This window comes from Chelonoidis abingdonii, chromosome 1 (assembly GCF_003597395.2).
Source record: "Chelonoidis abingdonii isolate Lonesome George chromosome 1, CheloAbing_2.0, whole genome shotgun sequence".
Lineage (NCBI taxonomy): Eukaryota > Metazoa > Chordata > Testudines > Testudinidae > Chelonoidis > Chelonoidis abingdonii.
In genome coordinates this window covers 43,001,498-43,018,418 of record NC_133769.1, presented here as the reverse complement: position 1 = coordinate 43,018,418, position 16,921 = coordinate 43,001,498, and positions in this window count along the sequence as shown.

Below are 16,921 nucleotides of genomic sequence, written 5' to 3'. Positions count from 1 at the left end.
GTATTAATTTTAGCAATGGCCCAGAGAAGAGTTGTGCAGGCAACTAGAAACTAGGAAGTGGCAGGAAACAAAAACAAGGCACTTATATTCACCATCACTTGGAGCGGAAAACATTGCTGGAACGATGGTATCTGTCTTTCTCCCCCTCTCTTCTACACCAGTGACCACAAGCCTAGGAAAAGGCAGCAGACTGATAGCAGAGTTTGGCCCAACACCTTCAGCAAAATAATAATACTCAAAATTTATTGCATTGTATGGACCAAAGGCTAGATTCACAAAGGAGAATAGTCAGGTGCCACTGGGAATTGCCACACTAACCTTTAGGCACCTAGAAAATCATTAGGATTCATAAAGCTTGAGTGAGGTGCTTAGGTTCCCTGTACAATGAATGGGGAAAGATAGGCACCTCAGAATGGGATTAACAAAAGCCAGCACACTAGGCAGCTCATGGCCTATTTAGCCCATGGAAGAGGCTGATGAAAGGGATGTGTCCTAAACCCTGCCCTTCTCGGGGAGTTTGGCACCTTCTTGAGATTCTCAGCTGCAAGCAAAGGCAGGTACCACCAGGATCAGACACATCCCGGAGTATGACTGGAGGGCCTGGGTGAACCCCCTAGCACTCGGCCAGTGCATGGGGCTCTCCACCCCTCGTGTCCCCTGGCATAAACTCTAGGAGGTGACGGCAGCCTTACCACCCACTTCTTTGGCTTTCCTCAATTGGGTCCTGTGGGAGAGTGTTCCCCGGCCCTCAGGACCTCACCATTAGGCCCCTGCCCCGCGAGCCTCTCTGTCCACACCATCTGAGCTGGCTGCGCAAACTGCAGCCAGTCCATCTCCAAGCCGTGCCAAGGTAACAACTGTACACACTTGTGCTCCATACACTTCATTTCCTCACCCTCATGTCCTATCCCAACACCAAGTGGTGGTATCTCCAACCACCTGTGGAGGGTGAGAAGCCCCAGTGTGACAGTCTGTATTTCACTCTGGTCCAACAGCCTACTGGGGACATTAGTTGGTGGCTTTTTCATGGAACCTGGCATGTTTCACCTCCCCTGACACCTGTCCCTTCTGCAGTGAGAGGGAGACTCTGGCACACATTTACATCACGTGTGCCAGGCTGCAGCCCCTTTTCTGGCTCCTCCAGAATCTTTTCCTCAGGTTCTGGCTGCACCTCTTGATCTTCGCACACCCCATCCGCAGCCCCACAAAGTCGTGAGACCTCCTTATCAACCTCCAGCTGGCACTGGTCAAGGTGGCCGTTCATAGTATCAGGAGGAGGATGCTGGATGCAGAGGTGCTCTGTGACTGTGGGGCCTAATTCTGCTCATCCCTGAAGTACCGTCTCTGGGCAGAGTTCCTCTGGGCGATGTCCACTGGTTCTCTGGATGCCTTCGAGGAGCAGTGGATGCTGTCCAGGGTTCTCTGCTTGGTATCTCCCTCAAACTGCCTTCTTTTAACCCTGTAACTCTCGCTCTTAACCTTGTTTTCTCATTTGTTGCTCCCCACATTTATTTGAGACCTAAGTCCAGTGGCTCCTCCCATTAGACTGTGGGAGGGGCATTTAGATGTGGGTGGCCATGTGCCCACCCAGCCCCAGGAACTCAATAGGTGCAACTCTTTGGGGGTTAGATGCCTCCACCATTTTTTTGCAAGAAGCTGGTGGAAGGGTAAGGGGAGGAGAAAAACCACGACCTCCCTTATAACTTGGTTAGAGTACTCACCTGGGATGTGGGAGACCCTCTGGTCGAGTCCTCCTCGACCTGAGGAGTAGAAGGACTTTGAACAGGGTGCTACCACAGCTCTGATGAGTGTCCTAACCACTGGGTCTATAGGATATTCCAGTCTGGGAGGTGGCCTCAATCTCTTTTGTTGAGGCAGTTGCACTGTGAATCACTAATTTAAAAAGCCATTAGAGCAGTGTGGATATGGCTGTCCCATATGTAGGGTGAGTACTCTAACCACAAGGCTACAGAGTTATTCTCATGCTTGCACTTTCTCACTCTGAGGCCCAAAGATCCTAATTATTTAATGTACAGTGGACCAGCTTCCACAGGAGAGACTAGGAGAGCTCCACATCAGAATATCGTATAATCCAGTGGTTAGTACACTAACTTGAGAAGTAACAGGCTGCGGGAGCATGGGTGGGGACTGGAACCAGGGGTCTTTTCCCATCCCATGTGAATACCTGAGAAAAGGCTAAAAGTCTTTCCCCTATGGGGCCTGATGTGGAAGGCAAGCTGTGAGCTCAATACCAAATCCGGCCCCACAGGTGAATTAGTTGGAGGAACACTTACCTTTCCCTGGTCTATGAATCACTCTGGGGCTTATGTGTCCAGATGCCTGATGCCAGATGTGGTGCTGCAGTAGGCACCTAGGGAACATTTACTGCAAAGATTTAGGCACTGAGCGAGTTTAGGCATCTATAGGATTTAGTCGCAGATGAGCAGGGCTTCTGTGAATACCAGTGGAGCCTGATTCTGGAACGCTGCCATTTTAGGTGCCTAAACCCTTTTGTGAATCTATCCCCTTTGGAAGTGAATTAAGATAAACTGAATTAATTCTGAATGAGTGTGTCCACACCGGTATTTAATGCAGTCTAACTAATCCACTTCAAATTCACACCTTTAATTAATTCAGATTAATTTTCATGGATGTCCCCATATAAACAACCCCTAAGGCTTCTGTGAGTGGAGCAGAATCTTTGGATGCCAAAAACGCAGCACAGGACCCGTTTCACTACACCGGTATAGCAGATGTGTCAAATGGGCAGAGGCACTCATAGTACTCTGACCCTCAGCTAGTGCAATGCTCCAGTTGGTGTGATTTATGGCAGAGGTAGGGTTTTATGAATGCCATCACCTCCTGACCTTGTCATGCAGCAACTTTCTTGCCATTTATATTTCATAGCTTTTGTTTCACAAATTAAGGGACAGTTTGTGACTGGGCCTTAGGTAACCATGCAGAAGACTAGGTGGGAGTAAGGATTTCCCCACCCTCTTAAGTGGCTGCATAAGAATCAGTCACAAAGGCTACAGTGGTATTTAGAGGAGCACCCATTCAGCATCCGTATACCTCTGCTGGAAGCAAGTGCATTAGGAAGAACTGAGAGGAGATAGAGACATTGCTCTGCCTCCGTGCCATCCTACACACACACATGCTGGCTAGTAGAGGGTGTATGCTCACCTTTTCTAATCATGTGGTAAATTACACCCTCCCTAGAGCTAGTGGGCGCAATACTTCCAGGTGTATCACCTGAGTACCACACTTAAGATGGGCTGTATGCACACAGCATGATCTACCTTTAAATTTGCAATGACAAGTAACTAACCACAATTACAGGAATCTTTTTCAGTTCTTGCTAGATATCAGATATTGTTCCCAGCTCAGGATAAACCTATGATGATTTGGATAAAAGCCACATACTAGGAGCCCTCACTTGACCCATACATAAGACAGATATCTTGTTACCAGTGATGCTACCTATCTTCCAGCAGGTGCAGCTATATTTATTTAGTTGAACTCTAACAGCAGTGACATTACATATTTGGAAAGACCATATATCTGGGTATGAATACAGTAAGTCAATAGATGTGTGCTAAAGAGGCATGACTGGTTCACTATCGTAAAAGGCACACTTATCCATTGCTAAATACAGTGTATTGATTGCTATATAATTGATTTGTATATCCCAATAATGCTACACATGATACTTTTTTTCCCAGCAGAGATTTGTTATCTGCTAAAAGCATCCACTGTAATTAGAATTAACCATTAAAAAATTCCTATACCCTGCACAAATCTATTTGTAATGTAAAAATTACTAGCTTTGTGCCCAGGAGCCCTGGTTTATGAATTATTTGTGAATGTGTGTCTGTTCCTTCTTCCAGTTATTTAGTGGGGATATATTGATATAGAAATGCATTAATTTCTTATTGGCTGAGATCACAGTCATTATACTTTCTTTTTTTTTCTTTTTCTTTTATGCTTAAACTTTGGTTTCTCTCATAAGGTAAGATAATAAAATGGACAGATATTAAACACACCAAGTTGGGTTATAAATAGTGAACACCAAGTATCATATCAAGATGAATGGGATGGTCCTGCCAGGATTCCTTTAGGGCTTCACTTTAGAGGGAATCCAGACAGAACTAAATGATATTTGTTGCTTAAAGGATCTCTCTCTCGCTCTGTTTCTGTCTCTTCCTCTTATGCATTAGAATTCTGACTGGCTGGGCTGCTTGCATTTTTACAGCTATTGAGCCTTATGTCTTTGTTTCTTTAATATTAAAACACAATACTGCATAAAAGCATCCATCAGCTTTGGTGAGGTTGTGCTTACATGCTACAGTTTTTCCTCTTGTTTTTGCTAGCAATGTTCAAACAAGCACTGTCCTGCTTTCTCCTATGCTCCCTCTCATACTTGGAAGGAGCTGTTCAGAAACATCCAGACAGCTATCACATTCCCTGCCTTCAAATCCCTCCTTAAAATCTCCTTTACTATGATGCCTATAAAGAATTGACAATTGTTAGGCCACTGATGTGCAGACCACTGCCCATCATGCTGACTAATATTACCTCATTGTTTCCTTGTACTCCCGTCCGTATCCATCTGCTGTATCTTGTCTCATATTTAGATTGTAAATTCTCTGGGGCAGAGGCTATCTTTTTCTTTTGTGTTTGTATAGAACAAATGCGGTCATGGTAACTTGCCAGAATGAAAGACTGTTTCACTCACAGGTTCTAAAATAACAGGTTCATGGAATCCATTCCAATTCAGCTTAAGTAGGCAAATCTTTCATTGAATTCAAGGTGAAAAAGATCCACTCCATTACCTAGGAATAACAGTTGTACAGTGAGTTTTCTTATAATTATTTCCCCACTCCCTCATCCATTTAGGCATTGTCTCCCTTTGTCATGTCTAATTAAAACTAACACCTGATCCAGATGAGGTTACAGGATCACAGGAGTATGCATGTATCCATGAGATAAACTGTGGAGGCATGTGATAAAATTCAGAACCATGTGATAAAAACTGCATTTGTCATGTACCTCTGGCCACTTCACCTGCACTCTGCCAACTAATAAACCCTGTTTTCCCCTCCAGATACCAGAATTTAAAGATGTTTTAATGTATCAAAACCCTTTTCACAGGTCATTTTACATGTGTTCTTAATGTATCCGTTTTATATGTTTTTACTGTCCTTCAGAAGTCTGTTGGAATCATAGCGACTGATGTGACAAGTAGTCCCAATGATTTCTGAAAAATTCTAAAACACTTCTAAAAAAAGATTTTCTGTAAAATGTGTCTTACACAATACATCCTGGTGAAGTGTAAAAGTTTCACTGGCAATTTGTTTGAGACAATCTGTATAAATTGCTTGTGAATAATGCAGATCTATCTGTTCTCTCTCTGTGCCTCTATATTATCTAGCTCTTCTTTACTATTAAAAAAATCCATGATATACAATAGGTATAAAATGCAACTGGTGCACACAAGGAGAACATTATTTAACAAGGTATAAAATGTATTCTCTAAGAAGTAACTAACAAGCATTTATTTCAATAGGGGAACTTCTTTGTCCCCTTGAATCTTTACATTCCTTTTGTTGCTGGTAGCAAAATACAATCACAAGGGTGGGCATATAGGAAAGCAGCCTATGATGACAACACAATGATGTTCTGCATATGGACTGACAACAGACACTTACAGAAAAAATAACAGTTTTGTTTCCTTTGTGAAGCCTAAGAACAAGAGTTCTGAGATTCATCTGAGTTCTGCTAACATAGGGAGGAAAAGATCTAAAGTCTCTCCCAAACCTACAGTAGGGCACCTGAACCACAGAGCTGCCTTCCAGACACTGAGAGGTCTGAGTAACCTTTCTACATTTTGAACTTTCAGTTGTTAAATCAAAGTCTCGCAGCTCTATTTGCCTACTCCATTTCAGAAACTAATAATTCTTCAAGTTTATTCCAGTGAAATTGGTCCTGTAGCTGTGTTGTAGTAATACATTAAACATGAGAAAAAGAAATTCTCATTCAGTGCCATCAAGTAAAGCTCAACACTATAGAGTGAAACCACCTTGCTGCTGAAAGAATGATTGGCAGAAACACAGCCTTAATCTGGACTCCAGCCATTTCAATTTTGTCACCAGAAACAGTAATAGATTGCCACGAAGGGCACTTCTACCTGAAATGCTGGCTATGGAAAGAGAACTTAAAATTTGATTTTCTGTTCTGAATTTTTCATTCACAAGTAACTATGGAATTCATAGCATTCAGTGAATCTATTTCTCTATTCCCAGGGGTAAATTTCAACAGAGAAAACAGAATTATAGAAATATTAAGATTAGATGATACAGAGCAGACAGACAGCCTCAGAGCTTGGCTACAAGAAATAAGAAGCTTACAACCGAGCATCCCTAGAGTATGATAAATATCTTGAATGAAGCATTAGATATAGGCAGTTAAAAGGTATCAGTGTCAAGAAAAGAATAAAAGCAATGTAAAAACTTTTATATTAACACACAAAATGTTAAAATATCCAACCGAGTCTGATTTACAGTGCAGTAGAGCACATGAAGTTTGGAAACTAGACTGTCACTCTATGTTAGATTCATTGACTTTAAAGCCAGAAGGGACCATCGTAATCATCTATTCTGACGACCTGCACATTGCAGGCCACAGGTCCTCACTCACTCACTCCAGCTATAGGCATCTTAACCTCTGACTTAGCTACTGAAGTCCTCAAATCTTGATTTAAAGATTTCAGGTTACAGAGAATCCACCATTTACTCTAATTCAAACCAGCAAGTGACCCATGCCCCACAATGCAGAGGAAGGTGAAAAAAACCCAGGGTCATTGCCAAGCTGATCTGGTGGAAAATTTCTTCCCAAACCCAAATATGGCAATCATATTTGAGCATGAGAGTGAGACCCAACAGCCAGACACCTGGGAGAGAATTCTCTAAAGTAATTCAGAGCTTTCCCCACATAGTGTCCCATCTCCTACCATTGGAGATATTTGCTTATAGCAGATGCTGATCTTAACTCCTGCCATTTTGCAGAGATATGGCAACATAGCATTTAGGATGGACCAGTATTTCCAAACTCCAGCAGTATAATACCCAGCTATGTGAATTAGGGGAGGAATGTGAATCCATAATTTTAAATTTCATTCCTGTAGTGAATTTCTCAGACATTTCATTTATTTTAACCAGAGATAGGATGAAGCTACAGAACTCAACTCCAGAGCCAAGCTTCCCCACAGTTTTGGAAGTGTTAGGAGGAAAGATTTTAGTTCAGGCTGATCCCATGTGTTAAACATTTTAGTGTGTGTCTGTCTAATTCTATTTTTGTTTCCACCCACTCCTCCTGAATGGGTTCTCAATGTTAGCTTTGAGACTGCAGCAGATTTTCACAGTGAGATTATGAAATACCTTTAAAGATGTGTGAACAGGATGTAAACACCTAGAAATTCTTAATGTTAATGATTCTAGTGAGGAAGTTTGTCACAGTGGGCTAGACTTTAAAATTCTGTCAGAAATTCATAAAATATAAAGGAAATAGCATTGGCCAAAATTTTCAAACTTGAGTACCTCAAATTAGTCACTTAATCCACAATTTAGGCACCGCAATAAGAGGACTGATGCTTTGCACCTGCAGCTCCCATTGACTTCAATGAGTATTTTACGTGACTAAAGCGTGAAGAAAATGAGGTCCAATGTGTGATTATTAACATGAACTTTGTCTATGTACATACTTGTATTAAAGAGACTGATGAATATGTAACATACACTATAGCTTTCAAGATGCTAAATGCTGTTAGAGTAAAATAGATTATGAAGCTATGTATGTGTTAAGGAATAAAATAACTGGAGTGGCCTGGGCCTTACTGAAAATAGAACTTTGCCTAATTTACTTATATTAGATTCCTGTATGACAACAACCTTTATCACAAGGGATGCTAATTGGTAACTTGATTGAAAGTCTTCAAGAAATGTCAGAGACAGAATATCCCTTGAGACCTAATGATGTTCTTACACCGAGGGATAGTATTTCCAGGACAAGACTGAGACACATTTGCACCTTTCATCAGTACTTAGAGCTAGATCCCAACTGAGGAAAATCCAACTGGCTCCACTGAAGTCAATGAAACTACATCTATTTATACCACCTGAAGATCTTGCACTTTGCTTCCACCAGAATTTTTTTTTCTTTTAATTCCTCAAACATGAGGAAATGCCTGGAGAGTGTTAAAAAAATTATATTTAAAATGACTAAATATTTCACCAAGCTCTGATGGCAAAGCAATTGAAAAAAAAATTCCAATAAAGTAATAAAGACCCACAACCCTAGTCAGTTTCTCAAATCCCATGACACCGATACACCAATATTTTTGTTTCCTTTTTTCTATTTGGAAATATTAATAAAGAAATATTGCTGGAACTTTCATTTACGGTCAATAGTTATATGTGTCAATGGCTCTCAAAGGTGAGTAAACAATATTCTTTTTCAGTTTATCAGATGGTGTAAATGAAACACTGTGAGGCTCCGTATTTAGCTTGAAGTCATTCAACAAGCTAGGGACACAGATGAAAATAAAACCAAGCTTTCTGACTCCCACCACCACCCTCAAACTGCTGGGCCACAGTTGCTTCTTTGGAAAAAGAAAAAGAAGTTCATCAGCTCCAGTTTCTTGGGCAAACTCTAGTTCATTCTGGCAATCTAAATTCCCTTCACACTTTCAGTTTAATCACTTCTAAAATCTGTTGTGTGATATTCCTGCCTGAGGAGTCCCTGCATTTATTTAGGGGGGGGTAAAGGGATCTTTACAGATATAAAGACAAATTTTGATCTTATTGATTGTTCCAGTATAAATCCAGAATTGAACCTCTGTGTCTGAGAGTGAAATCTGAGCCCGTCTTTAAACGCTTTGAGATTACTCTGCAAGAATGGTACTCAGTGATTTGTTGTTATAACTGCTAAGTTATTCTCCTTCCTTGCCTCTGAGATAGACCTTAGCAGCATCTAAAACAGCATCTCTCAGGGCAATAGGCTCAACCTTCATTTTCTGAATCATTCCCAACCATAAGCTACCTCCCAAAGCAGAGGGAGGAGCTAATAAAGGGAATAATATTGGCATGATATACTTAGACTTCTGGAAGGTGTTTGATCCCACATGGCATTTTGATTAAAAAAGTAGACTGATTTAAAATTAAGAAGGCACACATTAGATGGATTAAAAACTGGCTAGCTAATAGGTCTCAAAATATAACTATAAATGGGGAATCCTCACTGATTGGTTGTGTTTCCCATGGAGTTCCGCAGAGATCGGTTCTTGGCTCTATATTATTCAATGTCTTTATTAATGACCTGGAAGAAAACATAAATCATTGATAAAGTTTGCAGATGACATAAAAATTAGGGAGTAATAAATAATGAAAAGGGCAGGTCACTGATTCAGAACAATCTAGATTGCTTGGTATACAATATGAGAATTAAGTAATATGCTTTAGCAATATAAGAATTAACAAGACTAAATGTGTACTTCTGGGAACATGGAAGGTAGGCCATACTTATAAAATGGAGGACTCTAGCCTGGGGAGCAGTGACTCTGAATTTTTTGTGGGGAGGGTGTGCATAATTTACTGAACATATGACACTGTGGTTAAAAGAGCTAATGAGCTCCTGTGATGCATAAACAGGAGAATATCGAGTATAAGTAAAGAGGTTATTTTAGCCCTATATGTGGCATTAGTATGACCACTGCTGGAATTCTGTGTCCAATTCTGGTACTCACAGTTCAGGAAGGATGTTGATAAATTGGAAAGAATTGAGAGAAGAGCCATGAGAATAATTAAAGGAGTAGAAAACAAATCTTGTAGTGATAGACTCAAGGAACTCAATCTGTTTAGCTTAAGAAAGAGCAGGTTAAGGGGTGACTTGAATACAGTCTATAAGTATCTACATTGGGAACTAATATTTAATAAAGGTCTCTTCAATCTAGCAGACAAGGTATAACACCATGCAATGGATGGAAGTTGAAGGTAGACAAATTCAGACTGGCAATAAGGCGTAGATTATTAACAGTGAGTAATTAACCATCGGAACAATTTAAAAAGGGATGTGGTGGACTCGTAGAATCATAGACTTTAAGGTCAGAAGGGACCATTATGATCATCTAGTCTGAACTCCTGCACAATGCAGGCCACAGAATCTCACCAACCCAAACCTGTGTCTGAGACCCTGAAGTCCTCAGATCATGGTTTAAAGACTTCAGGGTGCAGAGAATCTTCCAGAAAGTGACCCATGCCCCATGCTGCAGGGGAAGGCAAAAAAACCCCAAGGCCTCTGCCAGTCTGCCCTGGAGGAAAATTCCTTCCCGACCCCAAATATGCCGATCAGCTAAACCCTGAGCATGTGGGCAAGACTCACCAGCTAGACACCCAGGAAAGAATTCTTTGTAGTAACTCGGATCCCACCCCATCTAACATCCCATCACAAGCCATTAGGCATATTTACCGCTAGTAGTCAAAGATGAATTAATTGCCAAAATTAGGCTATCCATTGTACTCCTCCATAAACTTATCAACTAGTCTTGAAGCCAGATATCTTTTTGCTCCCACTGCTTCCCTTGAGGTTGCTTTCCAGAACTTCACTCCTCCTGATGGTTAGAAACCTTTGTCCTAATTTCAAGTCTAACTTCCTGATAGCCAGTTTTGTATCCATTTGGTTCTTGTGTCCACATTGGTAACTGAGCTTAAATAATTCCTCTCCCTCCCTGGTATTTTATTCTCTAATATATTATAGAGAGTAATCATATATCCCCTCAGCCTTCTTTGGTTAGGCTAAACAAAGCCAAGCTCTTTGAGTCTCCTTATATGACAGGTTTTCTGTTCCTGGGATCATCCCAGTAGCCCTTCTCTGAACCTGTTCCAGTTTGAATTCATCCTTCTAAACATGGGAGACCAGAACTGCACACAAGTATTCAGATGAGGTCTCACCCAGTGCCTTGATAACAGTACTAACACTCCTATCTCTACTGAAATACCTCTCCTGATGCATCCCAACGACGTATTAGCTTTTTCAATGGCCATCACATTGGCGTTCCATAGTCATCCTGTGATGAACCAATACTCCAGGTCCTTCCTCCTCCTCTGTTACTTCCAATTGATCCTCCCCAAGTTTATAACAATAGTTCTGTTATTGATGCCTAAATGCATGACCTTGCACTTTCACTATTAAATTTCAACCTATTACTATTACTCCAGTTTACAAGATCATCCACATCTTCTGTATTATATCCCGGTCCTTCTCGTATTGGCAATACCTCCAGCTTTATGTTATCCACAAACTTTATTAGCACATTCCATTTTTCTATGCCAAGGTCAGTAATAAAAAGATTAAATAAGATTGGTCCCAAAACCGATCCGTGAGAACTCCACTAGTAACCTTCCTCCAGCCTGACATTCACCTTTCAGTACGACCCATTGTAGTCCTCCTTTAATCAGTTCCTTATCCCACTTTCAATTTTCACATTGATCAGCATCTAGTTCCAATTTAACTAATAATTCCCCATGTGGAACGTATCAAATGTCTTCCTGAAATCAGGTAAATTAGATCCACTGTTTGTTTCCTTTGTCTAAAAAAAATCCGTTACCTTCTCAAAGAAAGGAGATCAGGTTGGTTTTGGCACAGACTACCTTTGTTGTAAAACCATGTCCCAATATCCATTAACCTCGATGTCCTTGATTACTTTTTCCTTCAAATTTTTTTGCAAGACCTTGCATACTACAGATGTCAAACTGACAGGCCTGTAGTTGCCCAGATCACCATTTTCCCTTTCTTAAGATAGGAACTATGTTAACAATTCTCCAATCATATGCTACAACCCTGAGTTTACAGATTAATAAAACATTCTTGCTAATGGGCTTGCAATTTCATGTACCAGTTCCTTTAATATTCTTGGATGAAGATTATCTGGGCCCCCTGATTTAGTCCCATTAAGCTGTGCGAGTTTGGCTTCTACCTCAGGTGTGGTAATATCTACCTCCATATTCTCATTCTTATTTGTCATCCTACCATTATCCCTAAGCTCCTCATTAAAGACTAAGGCAAAGTATTTGTTTAGATATTGGGCCATGCTGAGATTACCCTTAACCTCCATTCCATCCTCAGTGTTAAGTGTCCACTTCTTTCTTTGTTTCTTTTTATTTATATGACTATAGAATCTTTTATATTGGTTTTAATTCTCTTTGCAAGGTCCAACTCTATATGGCTTTTGGCCTTTCAAACTTTATCTCTACATGTTCTGACCTGAATAAGGTAGCTTTCCTTGCTGATCACGCCCATCCTTCCATTGCTTGTAGGCTTTCTGCTTTTTCTTAGTAACCTCTCTGAGATGCTTGCTTATCCAGCTTGGTCTACAACTCCTGCCTATGAATTTTTCCCCTTTCTTGGGATGCAGGCTTCTGACAGTTTCTGCAACTTTGACTTGAAGTAATTCCAGGCTTCCTCCACCTTTAGATCCCAGAGTTCTTCAGTCCAATCCACTTCCCTAACTAATTTTCTTAATTCTTTAAAGTTAGCCCTTTTGAAATAAAAAACCCTCGTCTATTTTTGTTTATCCTTCCTTTTAGTTTAAACTGAATTAGCTCATGATCGCGACCATTTCTTCTATGAGGTCCTTACTACTCACCAAAACCAAATCTAAAATGGTATCCCCTCTTGTTGGTTCAGCAGCTACTTGGTGAAGGAATCCATGAGGTATCACATTCAGAAAAATCTGAGCCCTATTATTATTACTAGCACTTGTCCTCCAGTCTATATCTGGGAAGTTAAAGTCTCTCATGATCACACAGTTCCCATTAGTGTTTACTTCATTTAAACATTAAAAAATAAGTCTTTATTCATATCCAAATCAGACCCCAGCAGTCTATAGCACACCCCAAGCAGTATCTCAGGGGAGGCTCTAGTAGCTTTCTTCCCCAATGTGATTTCTGCCCAGACTTTATCTTATCCATTCCATCCCTTCTTATTTCTTTACAGTCTACCTCATCATTGATATACAATGATACTCTACCATCTTTGCTTTTATTTCTGTCTTTCCTAAACAGCACATACTCTTCAATATCTGTATTCGAGTCATAACTACTATTCCACCACGTTTCTGTTATCCCTATAATATCCGGTTTCACTTCCTGCACCAGTAACTCTAATTCCTCCATTTTGTTACTTAGGCTCCTCACATTGGTGTGCAAACATCTTAATTCTTGCTGTTTGGCTTCACTCACATTCTTTACCCGATTAGGCCCAGACATTCTACCACCAGTATCACCTATTAGACTGGTATCTACACTCCCTTCCTCTTTATGTCCATTCTCCTACCCATGGCTGTATCCTTTCTTACTTTGTTTTCTTCCCTCTCAACGTTAAATTCTGGTGTGGAGATTACCTGGACATCTCCCAACCATCTCCCCCCTGAATTCCTAGTTTAAAGCTCTCTTAATCTGTTCGGCGAGCCTCCATCCTAGAAGTCTATTTCCTTCCCTACTCAGGTGAAGTTCATTCCAAGAGAACAGTCCTCTGTCCATGAATGCCTCTCAGTGGCCATACATCCCTCCTTATAGCACCACTGCCTGAGCCATCTGTTGATCGCAATAATCTTGTCACACCTTTGTAGCCATTCTCTAGGAACAGGCAGAATCCCATTGAAGATCACCTGAGCCTCGATTTCCTTAAGTGTCTCCCCCAGCCTGACATAGTCTCCCTTGATACGTTCCAGCAAGAATCTAGCCGTATCATTCATTCCCACATGAAGGACAATCAGTGGATTCTTTCCCGCTCCCGTTAGGATCCTCTTCAGCCTCTGGTCCACATCCTGTATCTTAGCACCCAGCAGACAGCACACCTTTCTGTTCTCTGGATCAGCTCTGGTTACAGGCCTGTCTATGCTTCCCATTAAAGAGTCCCCAGTGATGTAGACCTGCCTTTTCCTGGTGACAGTGCAGTTCTCCGGTCTATCCCCTGTTTCCTCTGGCTGCAAGTCCTCTCGATTCTTATTGACCCTTGCAATCCTCTGCAACCCATCCTGTATCCTCCTGGGGCTCATGTTTGGTGTCATCTCCATCGACTCTTCCCCTCTCCTTATAGGACTAGATGCTTTTCTCTTCTTCCTTGCCCTCTCACCTTCAGCAACCACCTGCTGTGTCCCTTTTTCACTTTCCAACTCCGCAAACCTGTTCCTGAGCTCTATTGCTTATTCACTGGCCCGTCTTTTTCTTTGCCTAGTTCTCTTAGTCACATGCTTACACCATCCACTTTCCTCATCCAGCAGTCTCCCCTCAGGGATCTTTGTTCCTGTCTCCATCTGCAAGTTTAAGCTTTTCCCTTCGGCCTCATCATGTCTTTGCTCCATCGTCTGCTCGAACCCCTTTCTAAACTCAACCAGAGTTTCCACCCGCATCTCCAGTCCTCAGATCTTTTCTTCCATCAGCTCTACCAGGCGGCACTTCATGTAGACAAAACTCTTTTCAGGTACCCTCTTCAGGATCATGTACGTGCTGCAGCTTCCACATCCAGTCATCTTCACTATGTCTTCGACTGCTTGGGTCACTACAGCTGCTGCCTCTGTATCTATCATAGGCTTCCCACCTACATCCTGTAAATGTGGACCCAAACCAACCCAAAACACTAACACCCACAGCAAAAGAAACCCCCAACAAGCACCAAGACACTGCTAGAACACTGCACACTCCCTTCAGTAGCCTGTGTGTTCCTCTGCCTGCCTCTTCCCTCAAACTTCCACTCAAACTCCCCTATTTACAGCTCTGTTTTCTGGCTCCTGTGCCACTGCAGCTGTCTGTGCCACTGCCTGACTGGCTGGCTACCTTTATAGGACCCCTAGTCAGAGAAGCCCCACCTCCTAATCAGGGCTCAGCTTCTCTCCCAGCACACTACCCCTACCAGCCTCCACAGGTACAAATACATACACATACAAATACAACTACAAATACAAATACCTTCTCCTCCAGCAGAAGTCCCACTCAAACTCCCCTGTTTACAGCTCTGTTTGCTGGCTCCTGTGCTACTGCAGCTGTCTCCATCCCTAAAAATAATCTAAATAAAGATTGCATGTTTTTCTAAAAGGGATGCTCTAGGAATTATTTTTGGGAAGTTCTATGGCTGGTGTTATACAGGAGGGCCATCTAGGTGACCACAGTGGTCCCATCTGGCCTTGGAGAATATGAATCTGTGCATAGCAGCAGCTTCTAGCTCACCCTTGATGGTGGCTTCTTTAGTTGCCCCTACTTATGAGTAGATGGTAATCGAAGACTTGTGGATGCAGAGGGTTCCCCTTTGCATACTCAAATAGCCTGTACTCTCTGGTAAAGGGAGTTACTAGTATGTACGGGGTCCTTATTTTACAGTGTATTCAGTACAGACCACTCCTGCACTTTTACATTAGTAAACGTAAGAAATAATATGTATTTCAATACATTAAAATTTAAAGGTACAGTAAATAATGATCATCATGCTTAAAAGTTAAGCATAGACATGGTGAATAATGCAAGGAATCCATGTGTTTCATTTCCTGTTTGATCTTTGCAATCCCATTTGTGAGCTAGTATCACTAGACTACAGAGTCCCAAATTTCCTGAAAGAGGCAGCAGGGCCCTGAGTCTAATCCCACTGAAGATAAAGGCAAAACTCTTGTTGATTTCAATGGTGCAGGAGCAAGCCCTTGCTGAGCAAGCCCTGCTTCTTCACAGTTTGTCAATGCTAATTCCACTGCAGTGGCTAAGTCAATGGCCTGTTTAGTAGAACAAGTTGAAAATTGGAACTGTTTTATCAAACTCAACATGTTTCCCAGGAACATGTTGATTCTGATACTTTTTTCAGTAGGGAAAAAGTAAAAATGTTTCATTTCAATAACATTTCATTTTGACTTTTATGTTTTGATTCATTTTGTTTTGAATTTATCCCATTATGATATTTTATTATATCGTATTCAATTTTATGTTACTTATATATGAGAAATATAAAATATTTTAATATGACGGAGAAGTTGAAGCAAAATAAATTAAGATGATAGTATTAAAATGAAATATTCAATGGCCCCAAATTTAAAAAACAAACAAACAGATGTTTCATTTCATAGTAAATTTCAAAGCTTCAGCTTTTTCTTCCAAATACAATTTTTTTAAAAGAACTGTTGGAATTTCCTATGGAATGCAAATTCTGGTTCCCAACCAGCTCTGCTATCTAGCACCAAAGACACTGACAACAATCTCTTAATTTTTTTTAGCAGGAAAAAGAATATGGCTTGAAGAATACCCAATGGAAAAGATCAAGAAAATGGAGAGGTGAGAGGAAAGCTAGGTGAGTGTGAAAAGGAGAGGATTTTTATTTGTAGATTAGTTGTAAAGCTTCAGAAACATATGCCTTATTAATTATATAATAGCTAACAAACTGCTTATCATTGTCCAAATCTCAGCATTACTGTCTGTAAAAATGCATCATTTATAAGTAGCAAAGAACAGTAGAGCTATCAATGGAGAAGGTACTGCCCACCCCCAGCAGACAGATTGTTAGAGCTAAATATGAACATGTTAATTGAACTCGGTTAAATCTAATAAGAGCCTATCCGATTTTAAAATAGCTATAAAGGTCACTGAATAAAAACGTTTACAGTAAGGATTTGCACTTGGAAAATATATGACCTTAACGAACAGAAAGAAAGAGAATAAGGTTACAGCAATGAAGACGTTTAGAAAGTCCATTGTTTTACTCTGGAATGAAAATGTAAACTGCAAATATTACAAAACACATTAGCCAACTGCTGAAAATGGCCACTTCTTTGTGTTGTGAGCAGATGGCCATACAGGTTGTAGAACGAATGTGCTAGAAGTGCTACTGCAAC